This window comes from Octodon degus, unplaced genomic scaffold (assembly GCF_000260255.1).
Source record: "Octodon degus isolate 3935 unplaced genomic scaffold, OctDeg1.0 scaffold00088, whole genome shotgun sequence".
Taxonomy (NCBI): Eukaryota; Metazoa; Chordata; class Mammalia; order Rodentia; family Octodontidae; genus Octodon; species Octodon degus.
Window position 1 is genome coordinate 3325041 of NW_004524664.1, and position 7734 is coordinate 3332774.

The 7734-nt window shown below is 34.6% G+C and overlaps 1 protein-coding gene across 1 annotated transcript in view; it reads right to left on the minus strand.

The window, feature by feature from the left end:
* Adam9 (ADAM metallopeptidase domain 9) overlaps window positions 1–7734 on the minus strand; it is a 147938-nt gene that overhangs the window by 15584 nt on the left and 124620 nt on the right. The window lies entirely within an intron of this gene.

Genomic DNA, 7734 nt, shown 5'->3' on the forward strand with positions numbered 1-7734 from the left:
GTATAAGGTGCCTCAAAAATATATATAGATAGATGCAAAGATTTTAAGGAAAATATTCATAAATTGATTTTTAATTAAAAGTAACTATATGGAATTAATCCTACAAGTATAGAAAACAATTAGGAAATTTACTACTACAATACCACTTTTAAGGTATTATTCAACAAATACCATGAAGACAGCTAATAAAATCTAAAATACTTCAATTATCCTTCAAAAAATAAAAGAACACTTTGTTGGCAAAACAAATATAACACTATTTGCCAGTGTTATACTAAACATTAAATAGGGGCCGAGGATATAGCTTAATGGCACAAGTGCCTACCTGGCAAGTGCAAGATCCCAGTACCAAAAAAAAAAAATTAATAACAGGCATTTCTATAAAAAGCACTATTCAAAATGAATCATTAGGGCTGGCGATATAGCTCAGCAGATTAAGCGACTGCTTAGGGTGACAGATTAAGCAACAGATTAAGCATAGGGACCAGGGTTCAATCCCTGGTCCTGCATGCCGCATAGGCTCCACCCCCAGGCACACTGAGCCAGCCACTGAGTCCAGGTGTGGCAGTGCAAGCCTGTAATCCCAGCACTGGGGAAGCTAAAAACAGAAGGATCACTACCAGTCCAACCTGCATAGTGAGACCCCGTACAAATATATTTTAAAAAAATAAAATGAATCATTATTAGGTTTTAGAAATTAGTTTGTGCAGTGAGATATGAAAGGGATAAGTTTTAAATATTGAAGAAAAATTGAAAGGTCTCACCTCAGAGCAAACATTATACTGAAGACCTAAAGGAATCAGCTAAAATTTAATAGAAAGTCAGGTATGGTGGTGTATGCCTATAATTACAGCACTTGGGAGGCTGAGGCAAGAATAGTTTGAGGGCAGCCTGACTTACATTAGAGACTGTCTCAAAACACTTGCTAGAAATTTTTCAGTTTTCTGGAAAATTGCTATCTTTGTGAAAGCTGTTTTTCTCTGATAAATTAAGAAAACAAAAAAGACCAATTTTTCTTTTTAATATTGCTTGGTTGAGGGGCCAGCCAAATAGCTTAGTGGATTAAAGCACCTGCAATCTTTTTGAAACTAGCCGTTAATTGGTAGGATTATCGCCCTGACTAACTATATATGCTGATACCTGTGAACTAAGCAACTGCACTGAAGATAGCAGTATGTAGTAGTAGGGTCATGCTTGGAATGCCTGTCATTCTGGTCTTCTAAATATGTACTGCTTGTCATTTGACACACCAATTACTGCCATACTGTCTTTCAAGTAAATGTTTCTTTAAAAAATAAAGGAGGGTAAGAAATGAAAAAAAGAGACAAGAAAAAAAAAGTCACAGGACTGTCTGGCTACAATGCTGTATATGGTTAGATTTCTAAATTTCTGTATAAAAATATGTGATTGTTTACTACTACTTTTTTTCACTTTTTGTTTCTTTTTTCACATTCTGTAGGGATTTAGAGTTTAATATATCAATACTTGATGGAAAATACCTGTTCCATGTTATGTCTAAGATGTTTGATATTCAGATAATGAGGTTAAGCGCAACTGCCTATGTTATAGGGTAATAATATCATTAAGCTTCTCTTCTGGAGGATTACCAACTTAAGTTTAAGGACCTAAAATTAGTAAAAAGAAGGGTTGCAAAGGATAGCCAACATTTTGGCCCTAGCCATTCAAGGTCAGTGAGGACTCAGGACATAAGCGAACCTGTACTGAAACATCATGTAACTCAGTTGTGTCCCAAATTTTCTGATCAAGGAGATTATGGGGCCACAGAGGAAAGTGATCAACGAGGTAAAGTGTGCCTAAGGAGAGTCACATTGAGAGAAAACATTCTCTCATGCTTTCACAGAGGTCAAGTTGGTCAAGCAATGTCCGTGATTTATCCACATAGCTGACATTGACTAAGGATCTACAAACTGTGGTACAGGGTATCAGGGTAAATCCTGAGGGATCTAACTGATCTTATCAGATACAAAAGTTACATTTCTTGTTATATATGTCTTGCTTTATCTTGGTCTTAACCATTCAGCAGAAAGGTAAAAAAATGAGGTATAAGGGCTGGTGAAGCCATGTTGGTATGCTGGGCTGTAAAGGGCTCAGGTGAACAACTTCTGACATTGCCAGTCCTGCGGATGACCCACTACTCTTATGGAATACTGGACTATATTAGAACATTTTGCTGAATTCACACACCTACAATATTTAAATGACAATGGAATACCCTTCTCTGACAAAACTAAACAAAAAAGGGGGATACAAATGAATGACCATTTTGTATCTGTATATACAAAATGAGATAGATGTACAGCTACTTTCTCTTAATTCAATGAGAAGAAAGATTTGTACTAATAATGTTTGGACAGAATATCATGTCAGAATCTTGTACTATGCATAACCACTAAGAAGATAACAGTATGCAATGTATTAATTATTGAAACTCTCCTACTAATCGGTTTTGGAACTGTCTCATTGATATTTGTTTCTCAATAAAATTATTAAAAACAAAAAAATTAGAAAAATAAAGATCTGTTCTTGTGTTGGACTTCTGGAATTTTAACTATTATGTATCATGAAAAAATAAAATAATCAACCCCTGGGCCTACTGTGCCAGCCCCATGCCCAGGGCATGCTGAGATGGCAACTGGGACTTGGCGTGGTGGCACACACCTGTAATCCCAGCACTTAGGAGGCTGTAAACAGGCCTATGAGTCGGATCTAGTAGTGAGACCCTGAATACCCTGTAGACACTTCCCTAATAATTAAGAAAAAAATAAAGCAAAAATTTTTTAAATATATACATATATATTGTTTAGTGGTATTTTAAAGTTTTCTTAGATAACCAACGACACAGAACCAGTATATTTATTTTTTATTTATTTATTTTTGTTTGTTTTTTTCTTTTGGCAGAACCGGAGACTGAACTCAGGCACTTGCGCTTGCCAGGGAAGAACCAGTATATTTAAATGCACTAAAGAAACAAAGGACAAATTGATAACAAATATACAATGATATAGTAAAATATTAAGTTATCTTTACTATTTTAAAACATATACAGGCTTGTGAAGAATTGTGCTTAGAAGTCACAGGGTTCTAAATACTGTTTCCTCCAATAATTTTCAGTTTATTTAAAAATAGGAAATGTATTCATATGATTAAAAATCCAAAGAGTATATAAGATTTTATAGCAAAAAGTCATTTCTCATGTCCTCTAAATACTCAGCACTCTTAGAAGAGATCTGAAAATACTTTTTCATGCATTCCTAAGTCTTTAGAGCAGACTTTCACCAGCAGTTTCCTTATTCAGTTAAAAAGTCTCCTTCAATAAATGATTAACAGTATACACCTGAAGCATCAAATAAGATCATAAGAAATAAGATGACATGTGTCAATAGCTGGCAGATTTACTTTAAGGAGCAGAAAAATTCAATCCTTTATATAAGACTCTACTGCGATAAATGATGTTTATCTTGTGGCCTAAGTAAAACCAAACTGCTTGGAGTAGGAAAGGAAAACTCTATTTTAAAATATTTTTATACTAAAATACAAGTGATAAATTACAGATTATATTGCTAACAGATACAACTAACAGTTATTATCTTTATATATGAGGAGGCCTAAAAATGGCAACCTAACAAAAAGCAGAAGATATGAAAAAAAAATATGAAGATATGAAAATGAAGTTCACAGAAAAAAAATATAGAATCTAATAAAGTCATAAAAAGATGGTTTTTCAAGCAATGAAATACAAGCTAAAAGAATCTAAGGGTTAAAGAAAAAAATCTAAAGGTTTTACCACTTCAAGATATAAAAATTAAAATAGTAATGTTGGTAACAAGGAGGGAAATAACACATCCTCATATATAACCAGCAGAATATACATCATTACTGACTTATTAAAAGGTAAATTGGCAATTTCTGTCAAAATCTTAAAATCTACTCCTAGAAAATTATCCTAAGAAAGTATTCACAAAAGATGAGCTCAGATAAACTGCAGCCAAGAAAATTTTCCATATTGTGATACAATAATTCCTGTATCTGTAATGGACTAAGACAGGTTTTTGTAAAATGACCTGAAAGATCTGTGCCTGTGCTGCTGAGTAAACACATTACATAACATTATTAAAAGTCTAATCTAATATTGTTTATTTAATGTGTGTGTTGGAGGGTTTATCTTTGAAATGCCTAGAGAGAGAAATGCACAGATTTACAACATAAAATTAATAGTGGCTTATCCTAATATTGTTTAGACAAGATATCATGTCTGTATCTTGTCCTCTGAATAATTACCAAGACAATAATATGCAATGTATTAATTATTGTAACTGACCTACTAATCTGTTTTGAAACTGTTTTATTGCTATTTTATCTTTTTTTCTCATTAAAAAGAATTAAAAAATAAAAGAATAGTGGCTTACCCAGGAAAAGAGATGGATATGAAATGAGTGGGAATATCAGGAGTGAACCTGTTTTCTGCTTTTTATATTGCATGTTTTTAAATTTTAAAAATAATGGCAACATGATACTCTCATATAAAAGTTTTCCAAAGGAAGAAGAGTTAGATGGAGGCACAAAATAAAATCTACCTATTCACAAGGCACATACTTAAAACACAATGACAGAAAAAAAAACATATTTGAGTAGCTCTATTTATGGGTTCTGTTCCATTGATATCTTGACATCTTCCTTCCCCCTTTGATCTACAAACCCAGCACTCATAAGGTTAAGGCAGGAGGATCCCCATGAGTTTGATAGAGCTACATAGCGAGTTCAAGGCCAGCCTAAACTGCATAGTGAAATTCTGTCTCAAAAACTAAAGAGAGAAAATGAGAATATAACAGGTCTTAAACACAGTGCCCTTTCAAAATTGTCTTCGCTATTCCAATTCCTTTGTCTTTCCATATACATTTCAGAATAGTCTTAACCATATCTACAAAAAAGGCTTACTGGAAATTGGGTAACAGTAGCATTAAAATTGTATATCAATTTGAAAATAAATTATATTAAAACAATCAGACAATCTATTTGGCAAACAGAGTGTGGTATAATATCCACTGAAGTCAAATTAAGGGCAAAACCACTAAAAATAGAGCATAGTGACAGTTAAACTAATAAAATATGTAATCTAGAACTCAAATAGTTAAGAAACAAACATAACATCAGCATTTTTTATACAAAAAATTTTATATGAAAACAAGAAGCTACTAAGAGGCTTAAAACCTTTCTTTTGCTACATCTTTAACACCTTAAGAACAATAAATAAGAATGTGAAAGATGTGAGCATGTAATTATGAAACACCAGATACATGCTTTTCAAATGCAGCCAAAACATTCATAAACAGTGAACATGTCAGCTCAAGGGTGTATCATTCCAGATCTAAAGTGATCACCTGATGACTCCAACACATAAAATCATGTTCAATTTCCTGAGCAAAGAATCAGTAAATTTTTGCAAAATTTTTGCCCTCTGTGCTAACATTTTGAGGAAAAAGGAATGTTTGGTTATTACTTTCAAACCAAATAACCAGCACTTTTTTTCTGTTAGATCAATCACTTCAGAGAAAAATCTTACAAATCTGGTAACAGAGATTTTTAGGTAATCAACAATCCATTACATTGTTTCACAGGTCTCCTAAATTTGTCCCACAGTAGACTCATTCAGCTTGTGCATGTCAGGGAGAATCTCTGAAGGTCAAGGCTGTACTACTCTAAATGAAGTCGAAAGAACTTTCAAAACTGCTTCTCAAGAATGGGGTACCAGCTGCCCCTTGATTTTTTATTTAATTTTAAAAATCAAAATAATACATCATTGTGGTTTAAAAATCAGATGGCACTGAAAGACATGACGAAAAGCTTCCTCACCCACTTTTATCTAAGCAACTAATGTCTTCTATAAGGCCAAAAGTTCAACTTTTTATACAAACACTTAATGCCACACTCCTCTACCTTCCCAAAGGACATACTGTTTATTTCCATCCTTAATACTGGGCTTGAGTCAATACACAATACCTTACTATTCACTGACCAAGTTCTGGCCCTGGTGAGAAGCTATAGCAGGCTTGGTTATCTGCATAGCACTCCACATGCCTTAGGTACACTGCACCCCAGAATCACTTACCTGCCCAATGCTCTGGCCAGCCACCAGCCTTCTCCCTATAGAAGCAGAACCTGCCTTGCTAAATTTACTGACAGTTGAGAGAGAAGACCAGAAGGTATGCTCTCTGCAGGCAGGCAGATCTGAAAAAAGAGAGGACAGAAGTGGCTGAGCCACCCATGCCCAGGTCTCTTCTGAAAATCATCAATAGGGATCAGTCACCCTGCCTCCCTTGGAGAGGTGAGAGGAGGATCACGCTGAGGTCAGCAGAGTTACATTTTACACATTCCAATGCTGCAGACAGAAAAACTGATGACTTCAAAACTACTCTAGTTTTTACAGCTCTTATTTGTACTAGATGTAGAACTCTTTCTCTTACACTGTTGGCCTTTGTCATAGCCTCAGGATTTCCCCCTCAAACAAGCTACTGTTGTCAGTTCCTCTTTAAAATATTCTCTTTTTCTACAAACTTCTCTACTGGTCCTCTTGGTCTAGTCAAAAGCTGATTGTGCTCCTGGTACAGAGCTGTACAGAGCTGGTATCCTAGAATTTCTCTTAGTCTTCTGTTCCCTTGACCACATTCTTCCTCTTTCTGTTTTACTTTCTCATTTCTTGAAACACTACTTTAGAGCAGTGGTGGCAAGTTTATGGCATGACTGCCACCATGGGCTTTTTTTTTTAAATCACTAAAAGCTCTATGGGGTTTGACATCACTGCTTTACATGATTGTCTAAAAAAGAATGAATAAGAGGTAAATGTTCTGAGTACTGGAATATGTGAGGTATTTTTACTGTGTTCTCTAAATATGAAAATATTGCTCCCATCTTCCAGGATTCAATCCTGAATCTCATTTCTTTATATGTTACCTATTCATGATATATTTTGGGCTTTGTATCTGGATATTTTGAGGGCTTCTCTTTAGCAGTAAGTGAAAATTTCACATCCAGCTTCCTGGTGTCCATTCTTTATAGAGATTTAGATTTGTTGGATCTACAATTCTTTAATATATCTCCTTAGGCTTCTACCTTTTACTTGTTGTGAGCAAGAACTATCCAACTTCAATGATTCACCTGAGGTTTAGCACCAGGCACATGACAAGAAAATAATATTCAAGTACTATGGTGATGAGGGGGGGTGCTGGCTTCTTACAATAGGACACCGAAAATAATGTCAAAAACTCTACCTTCTGTTCTCCTTAGAACAATGAACTACCAGCTGTAGATGCTTCTTCTGCAGAAAGGAAGGCAGCCCAAGGGCTAACTCCTCGAAGCTGAGTTTTCAGTCCTAAGTGGCATTCCATTCTCAACTATAACCAATACTTTCAAGTCAAGTCCGTGTTAGGGTTCAGTGGAGCTAAGATGTGGTCTTCTTATTTATATCTCCTCTGTTTCTATTTTAAGTTGTAGGCTTCAATACTCTGTTGAAATTATCCCCATCTTCTCAGTTTTTTTTTAACTGTTCTGATTTTTATTTACTAATGAAATCTCTTTTTCACATTTTGAAGTTTATTCCCAATTTATTCCTTTATCGTCTCAGCAGTTTTAGCAGAGAAACAAATATGGCATTCTATCAAAATTTGCAGATTTATTTTCTAATTCATATTCTTTTTTTTTTTTTTTTTTTTTTTTTTT